We start from the raw sequence: 26,965 nt of genomic DNA on the forward strand, positions 1-26,965 counted from the left end.
TTGAAACTTTTTTGATATCTATCAGAGGGGTTTGATAATGTAACGAATCAAAAAAAAAGTACTGCAACTTATAAATAGTTATTCAGTCTCCGTTCTTTTTTTGATATTCAAAATCATGAATACGACAAGTAACTTATGAATAGGGCATTTTCAGTTATGAATAATACAGTGAACTTATTTGAAAATGTATCGCGCTCAACTGGAAGTTTGCACTCCCTTTCAATCTTTCAGATTGTAAGATGTGAAAATTTCCAGAGAATTCAATAAAGAAAATTCCGATTTCCACCACGAAAATGATTACTGTTCAATATCTTCAGAAAATAATTTCTTCTGGTTTCTTGGTAGCTCTAATTAGAGCCGAGTGATTTTGATATGATACTTTTCGTTCTCAAACAAACCACGAATTTATGTGAAATCACAAATCAATAACATATGCAGCGCCTCATTTTTATCTGGTTCATTACCATTCCACACCAAGAGTGCCGATTTTCATGAAACCCATTAATGAAACAATTGATCAAATGCAGACAGTTCATTAAATCTCAATCAATATCCGGATGGCGATTGTTCTTCAAATGAATAACTGTCATTCTTGATTAGGTGGTGTACGAACCTTCTCAATCAATTCCGGTGTCTGACAGCTACAGTCAGAGGTAGATAATGGTCAATTTGATTATCTGTGCTATGTGTGTTCATCATCAATTATTATTAATTATTATTATAAGTGAAGTGGAATGTGAAGGTACATATGGAATGAGAAATCGAGTATGATCTGGAAGACCATTCTGAAACGGATGATGGCTAGCATACAGGGCTATTCAAACTCTATTATATGCTGTCAACGATGAAATATAGTATCAGTTCATTAGTGTGTGAAACTGAAAGCGAAATAATATTTCCTGGACTGGACTGGATTGGACTCGACTGGACTGGACTGAACTGGAATGGAATGGACTACACTGGAATGGACTGGACTGAACTGGAGATGGGATGTGATGGGATGGGATGGGATGGGATGGGATGGGATGTGATGGGATGGGATGGGATGGGATGGGATGGGATGGGATGGGATGGGATGGGATGGGATGGGATGGGATGGGATGGGATGGGAAGGGACGGGACGGGACGGGACGGGACGGGACGGGACGGGACGGGACGGGACGGGACGGGACGGGACGGGACGGGACGGGACGGGACGGGACGGGACGGGACGGGACGGGACGGGACGGGACGGGACGGGACGGGACGGGACGGGACGGGACGGGACGGGACGGGACGGGACGGGACGGGACGGGACGGGACGGGACGGGACGGGACGGGACAGGATGGGATGGGACGGGACGGGACGGGACGGGACGAATCAGAGTCGAGCGGAGCGAATCGAATTGGAGCAGAACCAATCGGCATAGAGCGGGGCGATACGGAACGATACGAAACGAGACGAAACTGAATAAAAGGCAAGATGCACTCCTGAAGTACCACACAACAGACCAAAAGGTTACATAATAAATGAACGAGTTGTGCTTGCATATCTGCAGAAAACTTAGGAGCAGTACAAAATATCAGTGTCTTCCCAATTGCGTACATCCAGGATGGAAATCGATAGCTTAGGTGAAAGGTTACGTTGAGAATTGTAGTATCGATGGGGATAGTGCTTAAAGCATCCTTTGAGTTTCACTGATGGAAGTGTAACCTCAATGACCTCCGAAAAGTTTAGCAGTGTCAATTCAAACAGCATTTTCTCTAATTTGAATAACCAAATGATTGATATTTGAATCGAAACCAACTGAGGTTGTTATATATCTGAACAAAGCTTTCGAAATAATTTGTTCGTTGATATTTCATTTGATATTTCAACGCACACCATTACTCAAAAACTCTTTTTGGGTTATAGTTGTTGCTACGGTTAGTTTAAAACATCTGCATTTTTGATCATGATACCTAAACACGCTAAGGCTTACTTCAAGTAATCAAAATATGGTATCAATAAATAGATGTTCTTTGTGGTTTACTGCGATATATTCAAATGAATGAGTTATAAACGTCATATATCAGATGAATCGCAATTTTAAATCCAAATCAGGTAGATCCCTTCGAGCTATAATTGTCGAGTTAGATAATGGTCAATTTGATTATCTATGTTAATATATCATCAATTATTATCATACGTGGAGTGGAATGTGTACATATGGAATGCGAAATCGAGTATGAGCCGGAAGAACATTCTGAAGCGGCTGACAGCTATTATATATAGGGTGCCTAAAAGACTCCGGAGGGGTCGGTAATCAACCGAAAACAAGTGAAATATGAACTCTTTCAGGATTTTCTCTTTGGAGTGCTTCAACTTTCCGCATCATTATTGCAAAAAATAATGAGTTGAAACTAAACGACCGTTGGTGAAAAATTAATGTGATATTTGATTTTTATCCTTGAAAAGAGGCAAAGAAGCCAAACGAAATTTTAATCTCAACGATTGCGGGAACTGATTGTGATACTGCGAAATATACACAGAGTTCCATCTGAACCTCCCACACACCATGTAACTAAAAGAATGGATGAATTGCAATGGGACAGTTGATAGTGAGTTGATAGAAATGAACGTCTTCAATTTGTATATCAGTCAACTAATATTGTGCGATTGTGTTTATACTTTCATCCTGACGATAACTACGAAATATGAATATTATTGGAATTTTATACCAACACCAAACCGTTTTTAACACCTCGACACGTGTTTCGATCACCAAGAGATCATCTTCAAGAAGAAAATTGAATTTCCTCTTGGAGATGATCACTTAGTGATCGAAACCCGTGTCGAGGTGTTGAAAATAACGATTTGGTGTTGGGATAAAACTCAAGTAATATTCATTACTACACCAAAGGTTCCAAACACTGCATCACAACTAAGAAATAACTTGAGGACCTCATTATTATGTAGTAACTACTTCCAGATGTTCCGCAATACAGTAGGACGTTGCAAAGCCAAGCCACAACATCGACCACCAAGGGAGATTTATCCTCTAACTTTCCACTGCAGATCTCGCCAAAAGGCAACCAAAACCAGAGCCCTTAAATAAGGCATTCATTTCAAAATCGTTTCAATTCACTTATACCTTTCGATTGCTTCGTTCGTTCATGGACTCATCTTCCAACTGTTAATAGTTTTCCATCTTCATATTCAATATTTTTCTGAATACTTCGGATATATAATGGCATGCGAATGATCATACAATAACTGTAATGACATGTTTCATTGACAACGTACTGAACCCTTCAGAATATATGAAACCGCCAATCGACATTCAACCTTCCCTGTATAACTATTTCCGAAAACGAAATACCCCGACCTCGATAAATTCTCTCTCGACCACTCTCATCCTTGATGGCAACACTGCTGACTTGAACATAGCTAGAATTCTCGCAGAAGTCACGACATTCCGATAAAATCAATCTGATTACTGGCCGCCAGTCGTGCCGCTCCAAATGTTAGCAATTGACACCGAAGACTGGATCGAGCAACGAGTTTCCGCTTCCTTTGTTTTCGGGTTTCACCTTATCCCCAAGGAACGCGTGTAATTAGGCCAATAAATGCATGGAGCTGATGCTGAAACCTACAAACCGCATGGTGTGGTTTTCTTCGTTAAACTTTGTGTAATCCTTTCGAACTTCTATATCGATAACAAATTGATGGTTCTTTCGTGACAGTTGGTTTTCCAGGCGGATTGATTTGGGATGAATCAATTCAGTGAGTTTAGGTGTTATTATACAGGGTACATCGCGATGACCATCGGTCAGCCGTATTTTGGGAAATGATAGGATCCATACCCTGAAAATTGACCAAAGTATGTTTTGAATATTACTGGACTGAACACCAAACCGTTATTTTAACACTTCGACACGTATTCCAATCACCAAGTGATGAAATTCAAGAGGAAGATTGAACTTCCTTCTTTCCTCAAACTTCCTCTTGAAGATGATCACTTGGTGATCGAAAAACGTGTCGGAGTGTTGAAGTAACGGTTTGGTGTTGGGAAAAAACTCCAGTAATATTGATGGATGTAGTCATTACTACGTGGTAAGAAATCATACTGAAGGAAAGAGAATTGGAACTTTCTATGTTTTTATCACTTTTATTTGTAACTTACGTTACTGCAGTTTCGTCCTATGAAGACAAAGAAAGTTTCTATTTTTCTTCCAGTAATATTCATTACACCAAAGGTTCCAAACAGTGCTTCACAAAAATAGTGGTACCAAATACCTCAATTCAAATATAACTCACTGTATATTTTAACATCTCTCAAATCGACGTTTATGTATTGCTGTCATAATCTTTCGCTACATTCACTTATGTTTCACTTTGCGAGCTTTTACATTGTCTCTGAGGTCTTTGACTAAAAATCAGCCCACACCCCGGTCGTAATTTGAGGAACCACCCCCAAATCGTAGACCCAAATCGAGGTCCAAATCGAAGGTCCAATTCGAGGTCCCAAGTCGAGGGTCCAAATCGAAGTCCCAAATCGAGGTCCCGACATCAAGTCCAAAACATGCACCCACTCCAAAATCAAGGACCCACCTCCAAATCAATGACTCCTGAGTGCAATACACAAAGCAATACGAAATGGCTATTCGAAACGAACATCAAAAATCGAAGACTCCGCCCCAAATAAAAAAAAACCCAAATCAAGGACTCCGCAACAAATCACACACCAAATTAGAAATGACTTAACGACCCTCCCAAAAATCGATGGCCCGCTAGAGGACCCGAGGTCCAAAATTTGGTATTTATGACCCCCACCATGCGACACTTGGTAAGACCAATTCAACATTTCTCTAGTACTTTCAAGATCTCACGTTGTCGTCAAACCTAAGGCTCTCGCCTGGCACGCCGACGACCTGGGTTCAATTTCAACATAAAACTTTTTATTTATTCAGTTTCAAAAAAATTATTATAGGCGGCGCGCGCTTGATAGCGTGACAACCTGACAGTTCCCCCCCTCCAACCACGTGATAACCGAAGTTGACAGCTGACACTGCTATCTGATGTTGACAGCTGACAGTGCTTCCGACCACGTGATTCAATGTGGCCGACCTGCTGGCGGAGCTTAATTGGCAAGGGTGTAACAAATGGGCGGAGTATGGCTTCGATAGGTGACAACTGGGGGAGTTGATGGATCCGTGACTGGTTGACCATGTGCGGAAGGGGCGGGGCTTCACACTGATTACCTGTTGCGGTCAAGGGGTGCTTGATTCTGATTGGCTGAGGGGGCAGGGGATGAAAAAAGTGGAGGGGGGTGCTTGATTCTGATTGGCTGAGGGGGTGGGGCTAAAAAGTGGAGGGGGTGCTTGATTCTGATTGGCTGAGGGAGCGGGGCTGAAAAAAGTGGAGGGGCTGGTCTATAGTGACTCTATCCGCTGGTATAAATCTGATCACTACATAGTAAAAAGCGAAGTCGCTTTCCGCTGTCTATCCCTATGTATGCTTGGATCTTCAAAACTTTTTCATTTGAGGACAAGACACAAGCACTATAGAAAAATCCTCAAGGCGCTCTTACAGCGGTGCCTGTGCGAAAGTAGCGATTCACATTGGATATGAATATGAAGATTAAATCCTTTTGAAAAAACGTTCTCAGGAAGTTTATTCCACATAAACGCAGTTCTACAGATGGAGGTGTTCCCAAACAGTGAAGTTCGAGGTGTACTGAGTTGATCCTCAGAACGATGAGCAAGCAAAGTACGTCTCGTATTTCTGATATGTACCGCTCTTGGTGAAATTAAATGTGCCAAGTCATTTGAACGGCTCCCATGGAAGTATCCATAAGAGAGAGACAAATCTTCAACCTTTCTACGATGTTCCAGACTATCAAGGTTGCAAGAGATGTCTGTGTCCCCAATCCGGATGGCTCTTTTCTGGATGGAGTCTAGCAGCTTCACGGAATGCTTAAAGGCGGAGCTCCAAACATGTGAACAATACTCCAAAGAAGGTCTGAGCTTTATGAAGCATCAAAATTTGCTGGAGTCTGTACAGTTTTCTGGATCAGAACAGTGTTCCAAACTTTTAGCAGGCAGCCTTTGCAATTCCAGCAACATGATTGTGTCAAGACATATTGGGGTCCATTTCAACCCCCAACAAACTTATCGAAGCAGAAATCGGAATTGTTTGACCTGACATTATTGTATCCGGTTATCTTCTTGGAGGAAACCGATGCCTGTGTTTTTGTGGCATTGAACTGAACCTGGTTACTTTCAGCCTTATTCGAAATCACTTCTAGATCATCATCAAGATATGCAACCTCCTGCTGCCGGTGACGTGCCTCCGTAGAGTGAGAGACAATATGGATCCCTGAGACATACCACTGTATTCGAGAGATATCCATCGACAGTCACTTGTACGAAACGTTTTTTCAGGAAGCTGAACAACCATACACATAAATGATTCCACAAGCCATAGCATCGAAGTTTGACCAGCAAACCCCTCATGCCACAGCAACGGATTTTGATGAGGGTTTTTCAATAGATAGGGTGATTCAAGAAGAAGGTTTATGTGACATGCACAATGGAGCAGAGAAACATTGATAATTTTAGAGGTTTCTAATGTGATGTCATGAATAAACACATTTTTGCGCTAACATTGAAAACGCTGGCTGAACCCTACGAGATATATCAAAAATTGAACTGGACTATTGTACAACCCACAAAGATCTACAAGAAAGTCCGCGATGGTGTATGTCTATCTCTTGAGGGTAACCCACAATAACAATACTGATGGGTACTTCAGCAAGACTGACATCTGATCTCTTTTGGTCGAAAGTCAGCCTTTAGGTGCATGTACTTTCTGATCGGTTATTTGTTTCATCATAACTATTTTTTTTGGGGGCCCCCAAAAACTAACCGGCGGCTATTGTGTTTAGCATCGAGCATTCCTCAGTGAGTCTAAGGAAAAGTGAGTCGCGGTCGCGGTCGAATTGTTCTGCGTTGAACCTACCTGAAAGATAGTTCATCCGATTAGTTTTATGTTTACCTGAGTTGCTTGACGGCGACTCGGGGGAATGGTCGTTGATTTTGTTTTGTAGGCCTTGGATGTTTGTCCCTTCCTTGGAACCTGGGGTCATCCATACTCAACGCATCTTATAGATCGCGTAGCGCAGGGTTGTTGTGCGATCTGATCTCTCATTTACACGTCCACGTCCACATGTTGCGTGTCCATGTCTATGTCTCTGTATATATATCTGTTTGGGATATAGTACGGTGCGTTTACGGCGGCCCTTACATTCGCGTTCTTAAACGACTGTATCCTCTTCCTGTATGTCTGTACGCACTGGCCCCATGCAGTGCAGACATACAGTATTATGGGCATGAGAAGGGTTTTAATCATCAGCAACTTTACTTTCAGCCCCATGTTGCTTCTGCGTCCTATGATAGGTGCCAGGCGTTGTCTGGCGTGTCTGGCCATCCCGATTCTCTGCCGTACGTGAGACTGAAATGTTGATTTCCTGTCTAAGATGACCCTCAGGTATGTCGCTTTGTTGGTCCACGGAATATCTTGTCCGTTGAGGGTGACGTTGCTTTCCGGTTGTACAAGCCTGCGAGTGAACAGTATCGCCTGACTCTTGTCAGGGTTTATACTGATCTTCCACAGGTTGGCCCACCCCTCTAATCTGTTCGCCTGTTGTTGCAAGTACCTTGTGACATGTACTTGGCTCGTGGATCTCGCCAGCAGGGCCGTGTCGTCCGCTAGAGCGCCAACTTGTTATAGTTGTTCTCTGGCTTGGGCATGTCCGCTGTAAATACGGAGAAAAGGTGTGGCGAAAGGACTGCTTCTTGCGGGACTCCTGCCTCAAGTAGTCGAATTGTTGATAATTCATCTCCTACTCTGCAACGGCATCGCCTGTCAGCTAGAAAAGACTGAATCAGTCTTACCATTGGTTTTGTGCATCCAAAGTCGCTCATTTTGGCCAGTAGTCCGTCATGCCTAACCCTGTCGAACGCCTTGAAGACGTCTAAGAAGATTGCTCTGATGTTGTATCCTTTGCCGAGGTTGAAGCCTTCGCTCGCAAAGTCTACTACCCTCAGAACTTGTAGCTCTGTTGAGTGTTCTGATCTAAAACCGAATTGTTCATGCTGGAGGATTCCTAGCTCTCTGGTTTGTTTTTCGAGTCTCTTCAAGATGACATGCTCCGCCACTTTGTTATGTGGTTCGGGCCTGGTGCTTTCCGAGTGGATAGACGTCTTAATATGTCTTTCACTTCCTCGGGAGATGTCGGGGCCAGGGGTTGCCACAATGCCTGCATTTGAATCTGATTTTATATTATTATTAGTGGGCGTGGCTTGGTTTCTCTCAATTGGATTACCTGACCTTATTTGTGTACCTTCAAGGACAGGTAGCCAGATTTTATTGATGTTCATTGCCTTCATCTTCCTGAAAGAAAGTTTTCTGCAAGTGGCCGTCGACGGATACTTCTCGAATAATACTTTTACTAGCAACGCTTGTGTTCCCCGCGGGTCTATGTTGTCTTGAAACCTTTTTCTATTGTATGGCAATGACTTATTGCTTTGCTGACGACAGCACACTTGTTTTGCCACTCCATTTGGATTCCAGGACATGGGCGGGGACATATTTGGGTTCAATTCGATGCCACAAAAACCCTAGCATCGGTTTTCTTCAAAAAGCTAAATGTCTCCGAACTGGATATAATAATGTCAGGTCAGACAATCTCACTTTCTACTTCGATGAGTTTAATGGTGATTAAAATGGACATCAATATGTCTGCTAAATATAAATGTTCAATTCCAGGTTCTAATTGCCTACTCGCGGCGGAAGCTGAAGAGATACAAGAAGCAATTTTTCACTGTTGAAATTTGGTTCTTCAAAAAATTTTCAACGATTTCTTGAAGCAGAAAATGCTCTAATGTTAATGTGTTTATCTATAATGGCAACGGCAGGGTACTTCGTTTACTTTGTAAAGGTCATTTTTGCTACATACAGATCCAGACGTACCGGCGACAGAAAACGAAAATCTGTCCGTGGGTGCATAGTTGACGGCAACCTCAGCGTCTTGGCTTTAGTAGTTGTTCGTAAAGGTGAACAGGAAATCCCTGGCCTAATGGACACCACCATTTCTCGTCGTTTGGAACCCAAGAGGGCATCTCGCATCAGTAAATTGTTCTACCTAAGTGAAGAGGATGATGGGGTTATCAAACGCCTTCTGGAACCTAAAGAAGGCAAAACCAAGGCCCGTACCAAGGCTCCAAAAATCCAACGTTAGATTACTCCAGTCGTTCTTCAAAGAAAACATCACCGTTTAGCTCTCGCGAAGAAACGTTGTCTTAAACGTAAAGAACAAGAAGATGCAGACGCCAAATTGCTAGCTCAATGTAAGAAGGAATCTAAGGCCCGTATGGAAATCGCCAAGAGGAGCAAGTCCAGTATGAGAGATAGTAAATCCAGCACTCACAGTGGGCAGAAGTATATTCAAATTTTTTATTTCATGTAAGACAATGTGAGAAATAAACGGTGTTGCTGAAAAATACTTCTGTAGAGGTGTTGAATTCCCATATCGAAATTGTAATGAAGTTTGATCGAACAAACTCGAGAGATAAAATGGCTAGAATATTAAGTTTCCGAGTCAGCAAATGTCAATTTCGGAAAGTTAGAACAAAATTGGAAATTGATTTACGCAAACGTGCTCCTCAGAAATGGGATATTCAATGTATCCCTAACGAAATTGAACAAAAAATTCAATTTATTCCGACCGATAAACTAACTCGCCTTTGTTTCAATATATGTCTTCTGCGAACACTTTCCTGTCGACTTAAAGGCTCTGAGCAATTAGCAAGAAGTCGTACAAATAAAAATTTATGAGTTTGGTTTTGTTTTAATTAAGTTAAAGTGGAAAATGTTTCAACTGGTTGCTTTTAATTCTCGACGGCGGAGCAATAAACAACCGAATACGGCACGTTTTGCATTTCAAGGCAGTGTTCTCAGCCACATTTTATTAACAGACAGTTATTTGTGACCGGAGGTAATCTATTTATCTCGTTCAACGCCTCTTAACGGCATGATATTTGATTTACTGCTGAATCTGTGGAACTAGATATCTCAGATCTTCCAGCTCAAGAAATATCGTCGGAGAAAAATGAACCATCATAAGTCATGAATTCTTTCACTGTAGGAATTGCTTGCGACTCATCACGAATAGTAAAATCTATAATGAACATGATTTTATTAAAAAAAAACGAAATTATTATGATACAGTGCTCCCAAAACAATTCTACAATTTCATTTCATGGAAATATACTGAAAATATACAGATACATCAATATTATGATGGCTTTGACCGATACTTGATGAAAATCCATAACTGAAGTTTTTAAACAACACTTTGTTGTGAGATTTTCACTAAACGATTTTATAAAAACGCAACACATGTTTCGCCATTCAATGGCTTCTTCAGGCATGTCTTAACTTACTAATTCTATATATTCAATGCCTAATTCAATAGGCATAATAAAGTACCTGATTTTCACCACAGTTTGTAATGAATTAAATTACCTCAGCTTATGTTCCATTTTCCACATTTGAAAAAATATTCAGTAACGGAGAGTTATTCAATTCTAATTGATCATTCAGTTAATCACCCAAATTCTTGAATCTATTGATTTCTGAACATTCTAGAAGATTGAGTTTCAAACTCTTCTTTTCTAAATGTATCACATCTTATTTATGATTCAACTCATGCCCTTTTGTTAAAAGGTGGTTTGCAAATGTGTAATTGGTCTTTCTATTCACAAAACTACTTCTATGCTCTTCACTTCTTTGGGAAAATGTTCTCCCTGTTTGGCCTATTAGGAATCACACGTTGAAAGGTAAGACCTCGTTAGTCCTCAGCTCGCACAAGTTTCTCAACTTCTGAGAGTTGTCGTTCGTATGGGGGCGACAGCTGATTAAAGGAAAAACAGATTTTTAACAGAAACAGAATATACAGTTTTGGGCAAGAGTCACAAGTCAGCTAATATACTCCTTATCTATCGACACTGAAATTTTGTCTTCATTGTTCTTAACAAATTAACTTTGACTATTACGCATTCTTCGATTGCATATATCACAATATTTTGCTTCGCAAACTTTTCAAATACGGTATACGAGGTAACACTTACATCTGGTTCAACTCATATCTTGAAAACAGAAAGCAGATAGTACAACTCAACCAGAAAAATGAAACAGTTAGATCAAAGGCCTTGGCTACATCGATAGGAGTCCCGCAGGGTAGTATTCTGGGCCCAATACTATTCATTATTTTTATCAATAACATCAGCGAGGCCTTATCAACTATGCTGATGACACCAATCTCCTGCTAACTGGTGCCACTTTACCAGATATAATCAAAAATGGATGTGACGTAATCAAGCAATGCAAAGAATATTTTCTTGAGAACAAGTTGCTTCTAAATGAAGAAAAAACTGACTGCCTCATATTTGAAACCAACAACAGTTTGGAAACGCCACATCACGTAACACTTGATAGTGAAAAACTTATTTGCAATACGTCAGTAAAGTTTCTGGGAATCAGCATTGATGATACTTCGAGTTGGACAATTCAGAGAGACAATATATGCAGTAGATTGTTTTCAGTAATATATGGGATGAGAGTATATAACAAATATGTTGATCTCGAAGTATTATTAACTGTATATTATGCAAATTTCTACTCAATCATGAGGCTAGGAATAACAGTTTGGGGTTCAAGTAATGAATTATGTAGAGTTTTCTGTGTCAAAAAAGAGTGGTACGAGTACTTTCCAATAAAAATTCTAGAGATTCCTGTAAATAAAGTAATAATGAAGTAAATAAAGATATCTATCTATCTATCTATCTTTTTTCAAAAATCGAGCAATATTATTGGTTGGTTCACCCAAATATGACAACGTCCTATAACTGACGTTATCGCATCTTGAATTTGAGTGGAGCAGGTTCATGGCTTGCTTTTGTAGTTTTTTGGAAAGAAATGAGTCTATAATATCTACCTTATAACTGTTATTAACCGCGACTTGTTTGATCAAACTCAGCTCTCTCTGGAAATTACTCTCAGACAGTGGAATAATCAATAGTTTGTAAAGCATATTATTGAAAGCAGCAACTTCATGCTGGTACATAGTTGTAAAGTCATTCCTCCGAATCTCGTAGCTTCCTGAATTGAATAAATCTAGAGTTTTTCCTACGTAGTCATTTTTTTGTAATGCAATATTTGCTTTCGTGAAAATCACTTCATTATCCTTAGCTTTTCACTTAATTGATTTTGCAATTTCAATTTCTCCATTAGACTGAACCTGTTGATCAAATTCAGTCTATTTGAGAAATTGAAATTGGAAAATCAACTGAGCAAAAAGCTAAGGACAATAAAGTGATTTCTAAGAGAGCAGAAAAAGTCGAATGGTTCTTGCATTACAAAAAATGATCTCTTTGGAAAAACTCCACATTTTTTTAATTCTGAGAGCTACGATATTCTGAGGAATGACCCTACTACTTGAATCCACAACCACCAAAACTGTATTCTCTCATTCAATTACGCAAAACTAATTTCCCGATTAGAACTGTCGTGTTCGTAACTCCTGCTACCGTAAAAATCTCAGAAATCCTTGAATAATTGATTCAAACCTATACCAATTTCAAGTCGAAATTAAGTATAAATAGTTATCATCAATCAGTGGTTAATATTAAAAACGTAATTCTTCCTGATAACGCAACATTGATATCGTTAGATGTCCAAAATTTGTTTCCCAGTATTCCGCCAATTGAAACAATTGGACTGCTTCGGTGTCTCTTGTGCAAAAACCACGTGAATTCACTGATAAAACAAAAATTTTCAGATTAACTTACTCTTTGTCTATTTAAAAATAATTTTCAGTTTGACGAGAAATTTTATTCATGCAGGAAAATACTATTACTGAGGAACCCTTTGAGTTCCTTGTTGACTGAAATTTTCATGAATATCATAGAGTTTAAAATCCTTAATAATCAGTTACCTACCAGTTTCTTGTAAAGGTATATACAATATATACGTAGATGATATCTAAGTCTATTTTACTGATACAAATAGGCAATTAGACAGGTTCATTTAGTATGTCAATTCCATCCACCCGTCAATAAAATTCACCACTGAGAGGGAGGTAAATAACTCAATGAATTACCTTGAATCAACTATTATGAAAAATTTCAATAAACATGAAGTTGCTATTTTCCACAAAACATCGTACACGGACATTATCATACATAATTCCTCCACACACCCTTACCAGGATAACGTTGCTGCATTCAATAGTATGCTCCACAGACTGTCTGAGAGTGATTTCCAGAGAGAGTTGAGTTTGATCAAACAAATCGCGGTTAACAACGGTTATGAAGTGAATATATATTCTTTCAAGTAAACTACAAAATCAACCCATGGATCTGGTCTACTCAAATTCAAGATGCGATAACGTCAGTTATAGGACTTTATCATATTTGGGTGAAACAACCAATAATATTGCCCGTTTTTTTTTAAGAAAGAATGCTCAAAAGTAGCTTACAGAACGAAAAATAGTCTAATTTTGGAAACAATAAAGATAAAACTGCAGTCAGGAGTATGTAAGCTGACTTGTGGCTTTTGCCCAAAACTGTATATTGGCCAAACAGGGAGAATATTTTCCAAAAGAATTAAAGAGCATAGAAGTAGTTTTGTGAATAGAAATACCAATTCCATATTTGCAAACCACCTTTTAGCAGTAGGTCATGAGTTCAATCATGAATAGGATGTGTTACAGTCAGAAGAGAAATCAATAGACTCAAGAATTCGGGTAATTCACTGAACGATCAATTAGAATTAAATTACTCTCCGTTACCGAATATTTTTTCCAATGTGGAGACTGGGACATAAGCTCAGGTTATGTACTCCATTACAAACTTAGATAAAAATCAGGTATTTGAAATGCAGGTGCTTCAAATTGTAAAATGAGATATATGAAGTATTAAATATGTAGAACTAGTTACGTATAGTGACAATCTCACAATGAAGTGTTTTTTGAATACTATTGGAATTCAATTACGAGGTAGGATGCCTTCACCAATATTTTTTTATACTGATCAAATAGAACAGTTCGTTGGAATTAATTATTGATGCAGAATTCAAAAAAGAAATAACAGTGGAACGGTATCGAATCGAATTGAATACTCAAATTGCTCAAAAGCGTGTCCAACATTGTCTATCATTGATATTCCCAAAAAAAGAGAATAGCTTCAAAACTCCAAACAGCGTCGTTCAATACATTGACGGCGTGAACCATGCCATCCTATTAACTGAACTAATTGAAATTGGTGTTGAAGGAAATGCCCTGAAATAGATAAAATTCTATTTGCACGCTCGTCACTAGTACGCTTCTTGGGGTAACTGAAAAAACAGTGACCACCTGTAATTCAGTGTAGGTGTTCCTCGAGGATCATTAGTGGGCTCGATATTGTTCCTGATATATAAAAATGCCACAGTAAAAGCAAACCCATCCATACATTTCACATTCTATGCGGGTGATGCGCCCTTACTCATCTCCGAACAATCTATTCATTAGCGAATTTCATTGTTTTGGACTTCCATTGTCTACTACGATATGAGCTGATTTGAAATCCCTGAAAGAATCTATAGAAAATTATGAAGATTAGCTGAAAAATAACAATTACATCAAGCAAAAAAACTGAGATTACAATGAAATGAAATACAAGCAACAATTAAAAAATTGTACTATCAATACGATATGAAAATGGAAAATCATTAACGAGGAATGCAAATTAAAAATTAAAGGATTCCAAGACGAGTTACTTCACTACGTTTCTATTGTTAGTATTACAGTCGCCTTCGGATAATAACTGGACTTATTTCTCCGAGATCTCATTATTTATAGGTCATTCGAGTGCTTTCACCTATCCCCTCTTCCCTCCCTCCGCTTCATCGATTTTAGCGGGAGCTGACCGTTAGGCGGGAGTTGGTCGTGTTCCGCTTTATTATAGGTGTCCATATGCTGCGTATCTCTACGATAGCTTAGCTAAATTTGTTGTTGGCCAATATATATGCGGCATTTTTGAATTTTTCCTAAACCAATGCTCCCCTTGTGGATGATTTCAGCTTGAGACCACTTGATGTTATGTTGATAAGTCCGAACATGCTCTGCTATTCCTGATTTGATGCTATTCCTCCTCGTTGTGTGTGTTTCTTGTGCTCGGCAATGCGAACTTTCAAAGACCAGTTTCACCGATGTATGATTCTCCGCACTCGCAGGGTATCCGGTAAATGCAATTCTTGGAATCGCAGTCCGCGTTTGGTGGCCTGGTTTTCGTGAGGCTTCTACGGATAGTGTTCTCAGATCTAAAGCAGACAAAACATGCGACTACAAAAGACTATGTAGGTATTATTACCATCATTTTCCTGCAAATTCAAATCAGATGTCTCATTGCTAGATCCTACAAATATTTTTCAGTTTTGAGTATACGAACGCTTATCAAATACTGTAAACTTCCACTGTATCAAATTTTTTTTTTCGGAGATGTCAGCAGGTTCTCATGACTAACATTTCGCACTACAGGAGAATCCGTGGAGCACTCTAAGAGCGATGCCTGGGCGAAAGTAGTGATTCACATTGGATTTGAATCGCTGTCAATGAAATCTATTTGAAAAAATTTCCTCAACAAGTTTATTCCACGTGAACGAGTTCTCAAAATGAAGGAGTTCTCAAACAGTAAAGCTGGAGGTTTCAGTCATTCATGTATATATTATTAATGAAGTTTTGGAAAATATATTATGTGTAAGGTTTCTGGCCTGCATATCGATGAGTATCTTGACTGAAGAGGACACTGTGAGTTAGTGATTTTGAAACTTAATTCTGTCAGTTATCTATTAAGAAACATGAGATAAGTTTTGACGAAGGAACGACTGATAATATTGTAAATAGGTCGAATCCCGACTGAGATACGGAATATGTTTTTGATGGTCATCTACGTGTTTCAATGATGTGTTCATATCGCAGAAAAAATTTTTCGTTGTGTCTTTCGTACCTCTAGTTGTAGAGAATTATTTGAACTTTTTCAAACTTCAATCTTGCCGTGTTTGTACATATTTGAGGCGTGGGTTTTTGTATTTTGTAATTCAAACTCTTTCAAAACCAATGAGCAAATTCAAACTATTGATACAAGACAGATGAATGACTTACATGTGTATTTTGAAGGACTAATATTTCATATGGGTCACTCGGTGCGACTGGGCAAAGACTGGTCAGGAAAGTTCTGACGTAAAAGCATTCAAACAACGTCTTAGGAGTAACCTGTTGAAAATCGATTTCACTTCTTGAAAGAGTTTCAGTTTTAGTCTTGGTTTCAGTTAATTTTTTTTAGTTAATCGACTACAGTTTTTTTGACGAATTCCGTACATAATTCTGCATGTCACTGGAAAAATGAAGTATTATTTTCAAATATCTAAATAATGCTTTATAGATATGTTGTAATTCCATGTAGAGTTGTGAGATTAATAACAAGATGCCCTTACATAATAATTGTACTCTGCCAGTACTATTGACAAACTTATATTACTTCATATATAAAGTTTGCGATCTTATATGGAAATTTCCAGACATAATATTTCGAGCTAGCTAAAGTTAGTCCGCAAAATCGATTTTACATCGAAGCCGCAGCTGGAACCCGGAAGAGGAATAATAGAGATCATCTCCTTTTGTTTCAGTATCAACCCTTTCTCGAGGGATATCATGTAACTTGGTTGAGTATCCAAGTCCGAAATGTTGTTAATTATTCAGGGTATTGTCCTATATCCAGGGTTTTAGTCGAAATTGCTTAATAAATGTTTTGTATTTATCACGAAATATTGATAATTACAAGATGAGGGCGACGAGATATTTCACAAAGGAACCGATGTATTTAAAGTCGGTTTTTGTGTTTGTCGAATGAATATTCTAGAATATTATGCATAAAATGGAATGAACTCTATATTGAGTTACATTTTCAAATAGCATATTACGAATTCTCATTCAAATCACGTGTATTATTTGGATACATATTCATTTTATCACCAAGCAGCACAATATGATTCTGTAAACTTATGAAGTGGAATGTCAAATAACAACTATAACTTTATCTACTAAAAAGTTGATTTGTGTATCATAGAAATTACATACATTGAACTTCATACTTTCATCCACTATTGGTTAGATCAGGTCGAAAGTGAGTGGGTTCATTCGACCCTCCACCACAACCCGCATTGTGGCTGAAACTCGACCAAATAAATCCAGCTTTTTAACGAAGCCGATTAGTTTATATGGTGAGTAATCTTCTCAGTCAGATGATGAGAGTGCGGCTCTGTCACTCTGAAAACCTGACTCGGTCCGCAGCGGGACACCCACAAAGTATGTGCTCTGCTGCTTCATCATTTTCCAAATAAAGGTGACACACAATGTCTTCCGACATTCCGAGTCTCTGTATACGAAGATTCAGAAGACAGCGACCCGTGAGAAGGTGTGTTGGACATCAAACTTCATCCCTACTGTAATCCAACAACTGTTTGGTTTCAAGCTCCGAAGGTTGAATGAACGGCTTGAAATGAGCCAATCCTGGAAAATTTCGTCACAAGTTCATGAATCTTCTTGCCATCCTTACCAATGACAGGTTCTGGTCCGATAAAGCTGCTTACAGTACCCTCTTTTTCAGAGGGACTAGCAGCCTCATTGCTTTTTAGCCAGTATGGCAATGAATCCAGACCAGATACAATTTTTTAAGTCATCGTTGCTCGGTATGAACCAAGAGCTTCCAACGCCGCTTGACTGTCTGAGAATATTACCAATCTCTCCTCACACAACCCAATAGCATAGATTTTTGCTTGAAATATAGTCGCAAAGGTCCCTAGGCAGGTTGATATCGCTGTCCTGGGTCTACGACTGAAAAGTACTGCACCAGAACTGGAAGGTGTTTTTGATCCATCTGTGAACCAACAACTATCTGCTCTTAATATTCACTTCTCCAGGAGGATCCAGTCCTCTCTACTCGGAAACAATACATTATGAGGCAGTTCGTAGTTGACAGTTGGAGGCATGAAGTCAGAGGTCATTTCCAGAATACTGTCAATCTACAGTCTGTTGCACTCTGCACCAAATTAATTTGTGCAATTGGCAATATGCACCAGTCTATCAGCAGTCCATCTAGCCTCTCTCTCCAGAAAAATTTCGAGAGGAGATAGATCTAGAATAGCAACTTCAGTATCATACCAACGATTGAATGATTTTAAAATTCTGAAAAATATTAGAAGAACGGAACAACACTTATCGTTGATTCAGTGACATATTCTAAAATAATCAGAAAAAAAGAAATACTTCGACTTTTCCTACAACTTACGAAATTGCTGTGGATCTTCATCAAGTAGCGGCCGAATCAATTAGAAAATCACGAAATCAGTTTCAATTTTGAAACAATGCTCCAAACGAATCAACATAAATATATTCATGTGAACTTAGAACTGAACGAAAATTGATTATTGTTTCACGGCGAGAGTTATAAGAGGAGTGTCAAAAAATTATCACTTATTAAACTTAGCAAAACCAGAAAAAATTGAACAGGAGTGGGATGCTTTGCAATAATTGTACAAAAACTCTGTACAAGACACGAGTTCGAAATTATCTTTGTTCATCACTGTTACGCCCCATGAATATTTGCTGCGATGACATTATTTCACAAGATTCGACATTCGCCGTGATATACGAGGGGCATAAAACTAACTTTATTACAATACCAAAGATTAGGCTGATTTGGGGGGATTTCGCTAACCAATGATCGCTCCTCATACCAAGGGGTCACCATCAAGTCTAAGAGTTATGTGTATTGGGCAGAAGCAATGATCGAAAAATGACAGTTTTCTGCATTTGTACATCCGAGATATCTGTCTCAATGTGGTAATTTGGAGATCATGCCAATACTCCAACCGCTCCTCATTTTGAAAGATATTCATCTCACCGGAGCTGGAAACCCCACCAACAATATTGTCTTGCCTGAGGATTCAATGTTCCTTGAGCGTAGGGCAACACCGATGTCTCGTCAAAAGAGCCGTTGGTTGTAATGAATCACTCTTAGAGACATATAGGTTGGGACCGCACAGATAGATGAATAGATACATCACTACCATCATTATTCTTCAAATTCGAATATTCTTCAAACCGAAATAGATATTTCGTTGCAGCCCACACCCCACAAATATTCTTCAGTTTTAAATATGGGAAAGTTGATCAGATACTGTCAATTTTCACATCGAAAGATGACTGTATCAAATCTATTTTACTGGTGTGTCAGCAGGTTGACTAATGTTTCATCTAAGACTGCGTAAAATCAAAGAACAGCTAGATCGAGAACCAGTTCCAACTTCTAACGTCAGCAACGAAGAACAAAGAGCCCTCAACGGGCTACGTAGAGACAACACCATCAAGATCTCACCTGCAGATACGGGAAACGCTACTGTTGTGATGGATACTAATCTCTACGGACAGAAGATCGAAGAGGTGCTTCAGAAAGGAAAATACACGAAGATCGTAAGAGACCCTACTGTATCAATTGAAAGGAAGTTGTACCAGACTTTGAAAAACATCAAGTCTATTTTTCGGAAAAAGAGAGATCATCGCTAACACCGCACAATAAAGCCCCCTCACTTGTTTGGACTACCCAAAATCCACAAAAAGGATGTTCCGCTCAGACCAATCATTAGCTCCAGAGATTCAGCCACTCACAACTTATCCAGTTTTTTACTTCCAATAATTAAACCATTGCAAGGTAAAACGTCAACTTTTGTGAAAAATTTAGGGCATTTCGTTGAACTACTAGGGGAAATCGAAGTAGACAATGGAAGTCCAAACTGATGGAATACACCACGAAACATTGTCAACCACCTTTAAACAAATGTCTCAACCAGCTTTCCAATCAAGCTCTCAACTGCCATGGCTGGTAGTTGGGGTTCAAATTCAAGTACCTGTCTGTTCGCGTTGGTTTTTTCTTCACTCTATGACCCAGTTTCCCATCATGATGACAGTTCACGATCACATCCAAGAAGGTGATTATACCTTCAGTTCCCCGTTCAATGATGATTCGGATTTTTCGTTAGGGACGTTTATATACGACGGAATCTTTTGAATTTGAAAACTCTACTTTTCATAAGATGAGTTGGGAGGGGTTACTTAGATATTCTTCGACAAACCGTACTGATACTGAACTGCCAATCAAAACCGGGAGGTGTTTCATCCTCTACTCTTTGTTCACCCGTTTCGCCCTCCGCATGTAACACCATTGCGATGCCTCCTTTCATGCACTATAGTGTATTTCATTAGCTCGTATCAGTGAACGGAATAAGACATGAGATGGGTTGGTATACTCGAATTCTGTAGTCGGCATCACAATGGTGTCGAATCGTAGCGACAAAAGATGGCTCAACTCGAGATCCGGAGATGAGGATTCTCTTTGATCAGACGGCGGATCTAACCGCTTAAGTGGAACGGAAGAGAAACACACGGGTGGTCGGGTGTTCTTGAAATTCCGGAAATAATTGTCTTGGGTTGTGGTGTTTGAGTGTCTGCTTGTGTGAGCAGTGGAATGATTTTGAATCATCTGTAAACAAATTGATAGCACTGGCGTATCAGTGAATCACTCAAATACTGATCTACGTCACAATTGATTCAATAAGTGATGAAAAGGTTCATTTCACTTCAGGATATTTTATTCTGATTCGTGTTGGGAATGGCATTGTTATTTTCATACAGTTTCAAAATGTGAACCACGATAGGTGTCGTCTTTTTATTTTGTTCTTTGGTCAAATTAAAAGAGTACTAATTGCGAGCCGCCCATTTTCGTGACATTCATTTCAACAAACTTGTTTTCTATACTCACATCCGGGACGGAAAGTTCCAGGTCTAAGGAAGATATAGTTATTTATTATACAAGGGAAAAAAGTATTAGATTTGAGCACGAGGTTGTATTATCAAAAACCGAGAGCTAAAATCTAATATTTCCCCCGTGTGTAATGAACATTTACAAAAAACGACGATTTAATATTGAAAAATTGAATTTCTATCTTTACGTATGTGTATATATGTAATTATTTATTTATTTAACAATTTTTTTCACAAGCACTGGAATAATTACAATTTTGAAATTAACCTAACGTTTTGTACTACCAAAAAGACACTCAGCCAGTAATTTATTTAGTTCACCCCATGGTTGTAAGGGGTGGAAAACGCAACCCCTAAAATTTAAATACAAAGTAACTTTTTGGTTTATTATTTGTTTACCATTTAAAAATTTATTTCCGATAACCTGTTTCATTCTACACAAAAAATGTCTCCTGGGTTTTTTGCCCAAAATAAACCAGTTCGCACCAAAAAGCTATTTCACGAACAACTACAGAGATACATCGTCATAAATGCGAACTGGATTTATTGTCATTTTCTAGTTAATACCTGCATTAAACGATTAGAGGGTAATAAACAAAACTAATTTATCAATAACAAAACATTCAAGATGTGAAAATCATAGTAAATGTTCAATATGTACCTACAGACATTACGCATGCGTCTAGATGTCGGCGCATTGTGCCACGTATTCCCTCAAATATTCCTGGAGTCTCTCTGATTACCCTGCATGCATCGATGATGCGGTTTCTCAAGTCATCTACATCGCGAACAAAAGTACAATGAACCAAATGCTGCAAATGGACCCAAATAGAGAAATCGAGAGGATTGCGATCCGAGGATCGAGCAGGCCAGTTCTGTGGTCCTCCACTGATTTGCATATGTTTCAGTTAAATGCTGACGTGCTACTTGACTGAAATGGGCGGGAGCCCCATCATGCATAAAAAACATATCCCTTCTGACGCCCAAAGGAACTTCATTTAGCAGTACTGGATGCAGTTCTCTTAAAAATTGAACGTATGCCTCACCATTTATTGAAGGAGGTAGGAAATGAGGCCCAATTGAATCATCTCCAATGACTCCGAGCCACACGTTAAGAGAAAAATGTTCTTGATGGTTAGTTTCGACAATAGCGTGAGGGTTTTCATCAGCCCATATGTGGAAATTATGAAAATTAATAATCGTATCCCGAGAAAAATTACATTCGTCTGTGAATTCTATCGTCTTCAGAAAGTCACAATTTCTTCTAATAATTTCCAGCATCCAATCGCAATATTCGAAACGGTTCGTAAAGTCTCGCGGTAACAGTGCCTGTACTCGTTGCAGATGGTAAGGGTATAAGAGTTGTTCTTTTAAAATTCGAAATACCGTCATATGACCAACATTTAGCTGGAAAGCAATCTTTCTAGTACTGGTAGTAGGTTGTTCTTCAATCAAATTGAGTACTGCTTCCTCAAGCTGTGGTGTTCGTACTTCTCGATGGCGACTACAATCATGCGTTTTTTTGTCGAATGAAGCATATTCTCGTAATCGTTGATGAAGTCGAGCAAATATTCTATATGAAGGATGCTGCCGTTGAAGATACATTTCAGCATATCTTCTAGAAGCTTCTAACCCATTCCCCTGCGACAGACCGTAAACGTTATGCATATCAACCATTTCCTTTTAATAACAAGTGAATTATTAAAGTAACAAATTAAGAACAGAACAACAACACACAATTAGTATTAATTCAATTTCGAACATTCACAAACTTTCAGCATCATACCAATTTAATTGTCACTATCGCTAATAGTGACCTACTTGATAGATTAGTTTCGTATTTTCGCATTTATGACGATGTATCTCTGTAGTTGTTTCTAAAATAATTTTTTGCTGCGAACTGGTTTGTTCTGGGCAAAAAACCTACGAGACATTTTTTGTTAAAAATGAAACAGACTATCGGAAATAAATGTTTGAATGGTAAACAAATAATAAGACAAAAAGTTACATTGGAAATAAATTTTAGGGGTTGCGTTTTCCACCCCTTACAACCATGGGGTACACCAAATAAATTTCTGGCTGAGTGTCTTTTTGGTAGTACGAAACGTCAGGTTAATTTTAATATTGATGAAAAGAGAAATGAAAATTTCTATGTTTTTTACCACCAAGTGTTAAAAAAATAGAAATTTTCATTCCTCTTTTCATCATGATCTCCTACCACATAGTAACGGCTACATCCATCAATTTAATTTCAATATTGTTTAGTGCTTGTGAAAACAATTGTTATACAAATTTCATATACCACCTCTAAGGGGCTGTATCTTAATAAAGGATGCTCTAATGAAATTTCTTTATTTGAAAGATCCTATCTTTTTTTCGATGAGGAATCACTTCTTTGAATGTTTTACACTTATTTAGTTACACCCTGTATATGGAGTGATTTGAAACTCTGACTGTTGAAAAAGCCCACAAGAAGGCTCGAGTCTAGTCGAACCAGCGTAGAATCTTCCGAATCATCAAGACTGGTGAATCGTACTTTCTAGCTCTGTGATACGGAGGAAGGTCTCAAGGAGGAGTCATCAAAAAAGATCTTCAACAAAAGATCTGAACTTCAACGTGATGTTGAAACAGATTTTGGCTAGAAGACGACAAGAGCCTCGCAAAGTAGAGAAGCCGTCACAACCAGTGCTTGCCCTTCCCTACGTCACAGAATTGTTGGAAAGGATGAGAAGAAATGGGTTCAAGTACATCAGAATCTGCTTCAGATCCAGAAACACCATCCGTAGCAGCTTCATGAAAACCAGGCCACCAAACTCGGTCTGCGATTCCAAGAATTGCAATTACCGGATACCCTGTGAGTGCGGCAAATCATATATCGGTCATTGAAAACCGAATTGCCGAGCACAAGAAAAACACAGTAAGAAGAAACCAGCAAATCGGGAATAGCAGAGCATGTTTTGACTCATCAACATAACACCAAGTGGTGCCAAGCTGAGATCATCCACAGGAAGGAACACTGGTTTGAGAGAAAGTTCGAGGACGCTGCATATATGTTGTCCAACGAAGCATTTAGCCAAGCTAGCTGGGAGATATGCAACATATGGAAAAAATATGGAGAAGGCAAGGAGGGACAGGTAAAAGCTGTCGATTAACGTATATAACCAGTCATCAGTCGCGAACGATTGTGAATACTAACAATCGGAACGTTTGACGTTTTTTTTTATTGTTTATTTTTTTATTTTTTGCTCATCTTCATATCCATTACATTTTTAATCATTTTTACTTCATGGTCATTTTCATTTTTTATCTTGATTATTTTATTTGAAGTTTTTTTGATCGTTTATTTTCTTCATTTTGTGCTCATCTTCATTTCCATTTCATTTTCAATTATTTTTTTTCTATGGTCATTTTCATCTTTTATCTTGATTATTTCATTCGTTTCATTCCATATTTCATTGCTCACAATGATTGGTGTTCCAGCTATTCATTCCATATATTCAATTTGTTCCATATCAACATTTCGAATCGAATTAGACAATGGAAGTCTTTACTATCAAAATTCACCATGAACCGTTGTCAACCGCTTTCATACAAACGTTCATTAAATTAATTGTATTGCTGGAGGGTGCACTTGTACAAACAATACATAGTTATCTTGGCGACGTGTACTGTCGGTTTAATTCCACTAAAGATTAAAATACCGTTACATCATTCCATTTATGTGAAATAATCATATTACCGCCATGAAATTCGAATGTTGTTCTGAGCTAGCGAATATGTTTATCGACAATAACTACAGCCTGTCTCTCGTCTTTAAATGGTTCAACAGCTAAATTAGCAGGGAAACCCGAACGGTAATAATTCTTGAGGGGCAATAACTAAATAGAGATAGTTTAATTAACTTCAACATGTACCAACGTAGATTGTATAACTTCTCTTCCGACTCCAGTCGAGCTTAATACGCTAAGTATATTATGTAGTAGCATCGCTTGCAGCAGGAGATTGGATACGTTTGTGTTTAGTCAGTACGAGGAGCGAAAGATGCAGCTTAAGTGATTATTGAAAACACTCCGAAAAACGTTTATAATTCGTTGTAAGCGCGAGAAACTATATTTTTGAATGATGTTGAATATCAGTGGAATATTTTCCAAACACCAACCCGTTATTTTAACACCTCGACACGTGTTTCGTTCACCAAGTGACCTTCCTCTTGGAGATGGTCGCTTGGTGATCGGAACACGCATCAAAGTGTTAAAATAACAGTTTGGCGTTGGGATTAAACTCCAGTAATATTCATTACTACACCAAAGGTTCCAAACAGAGCATCCAAGTAAAAGTTATGAGTTGAGTACAAACTCTGGAATAATTTTGCAAGCACCGGAACCAGAACAGGTCAAGTCAGTAATTGAAACAAGTAGACTCGGCCCCGATTGAGCGAGACAGACAGCCAGGCATCCAACCGTGGTGTACCACTGACGAACAGTGACGTTACCAGCCAGGCATACAACTAAATTGTCACGCAAGACAGGGTCAAATTGGTCTATATCAGGTTTTTGAATAGATCAGGTGATTGAACAGGTTGAACGGACACTTGATCTGCTTCTATCAGGTCTGCTGAACTGGTTTTGATCCGGTTTGAACCGGTTATGAACAGGTTTCATCAGTTTTGAACTGGTTTACAACAGATCTGATTCTGATACTTCTGTGGTTTCTACGATATTTATTCAACTGTATGTATTACTTAAGTTATTTCTTTTTGTGATTTGAATTTGAGTAAACATTAATATTATTATAGAAAATTTCGAATACAGTAGAACTTTCTTTTTTCAGTACTTCATATTTTTCAAAATAACAGTTCTATTCTTGAAATCCAAAAACAGAATTTCTAGTTTGCTCTATATAACTCGAGAAGGGCGAAAGGCCCTGTAAATTTTCTTGGATTATTGTACTGATCCGTACAACAGTTACTCTTTCCCTTTCAATCGTCTCCATATGATGAAATATATACGTAATGAAAGAAACGGCCAGTATAGTCTTCTCTCGTTAGGACTGATCCGAATTGGAATGATATTTCTATGAAGACAGTTGAAGTCAATTTGTCAAAACACCATTTTCACAATACCTTTGAGAAAAATACCTATCCAATGAATATTGTTTAGACCAATAATGAAAGTAAACCATATCCCTGTCGGATTCATTTTTCCAAATGAGGAGGGGGCGCCTAACAAAATCCAATCTGAGTAGGCGTTACTTTAATTTCATAACCTGAAATTTATTTACGATTTCGGAAATTGCCCTTAGCTCAATGAGTGATAAAGGCAATAACCCAATCAAAACTATAATTGCCAATTTTCGACGACCCTAAAAATATATTGGAAAGTTTGCTGAGAGGAGGAGAGTGTGTTTATAACACTGGGACACTCCAAATTCCGTAAAGTTTGAAGAAAATGGTAATTGGGTTTGATTTTCAATTCATGGCTGTAAAATGGAAAACATCAATGGGTACATAATTATCCATGAATATTGAATCATCAACGCCTGTGAAGAATAATTCTCAGTGACTTCCATAAATGAAAGGAATGAATAAAAATCGTCTCGAAATCACCAGTGGTATTTCTCTCAAAAAATTAAATGATAATTGAAAGCGGCAGTCAGATCAAAAACTTATATTTCAGCATAACTTTCGAGCTATTCGTCAAATCATATCCATATGTGGAAACATGGTTAAGGCAACGATTTTTTTTTCTTCGACTTAAGATAAATCTAAGACACTCAGCGATGTCATCCCAACCAGCGAAGTTGTTTTATAATTCCATGGTGTTGCAACAGTTTTATTGGTATTTTATAATTACTTCCAAAATGCTAATTGATTATATTAGATGATCGGTGAACACAATACACTTGTAGGCAATGAAAATGTTTTATAAATTTGTCACAGAAACGTTTATGAAATAAAATTAAGAAACCATTATAAAATAGTCAGGAAATTACCACAGAAACGTTTTTGCAACTAACTTATAAAA

General features: G+C 38.4%; 1 protein-coding gene and 1 pseudogene across 1 annotated transcript in view; one reads left to right on the plus strand and one right to left on the minus strand.

Annotated features, from left to right (window-relative positions):
* LOC141483851 (selection and upkeep of intraepithelial T-cells protein 1) overlaps window positions 1-26,965 on the minus strand; it is a 566,613-nt gene that overhangs the window by 275,089 nt on the left and 264,559 nt on the right. The window lies entirely within an intron of this gene.
* On the plus strand, window positions 7,500-9,505 carry LOC111514679 (small ribosomal subunit protein eS6-like; annotated as a pseudogene).

Source organism: Leptinotarsa decemlineata, unplaced genomic scaffold (genome assembly GCF_025532065.1).
Source record: "Leptinotarsa decemlineata unplaced genomic scaffold, Ldec_3_MD MMD2_tig00004307_RagTag_RagTag, whole genome shotgun sequence".
In the NCBI taxonomy this organism is placed as follows: Eukaryota; Metazoa; Arthropoda; class Insecta; order Coleoptera; family Chrysomelidae; genus Leptinotarsa; species Leptinotarsa decemlineata.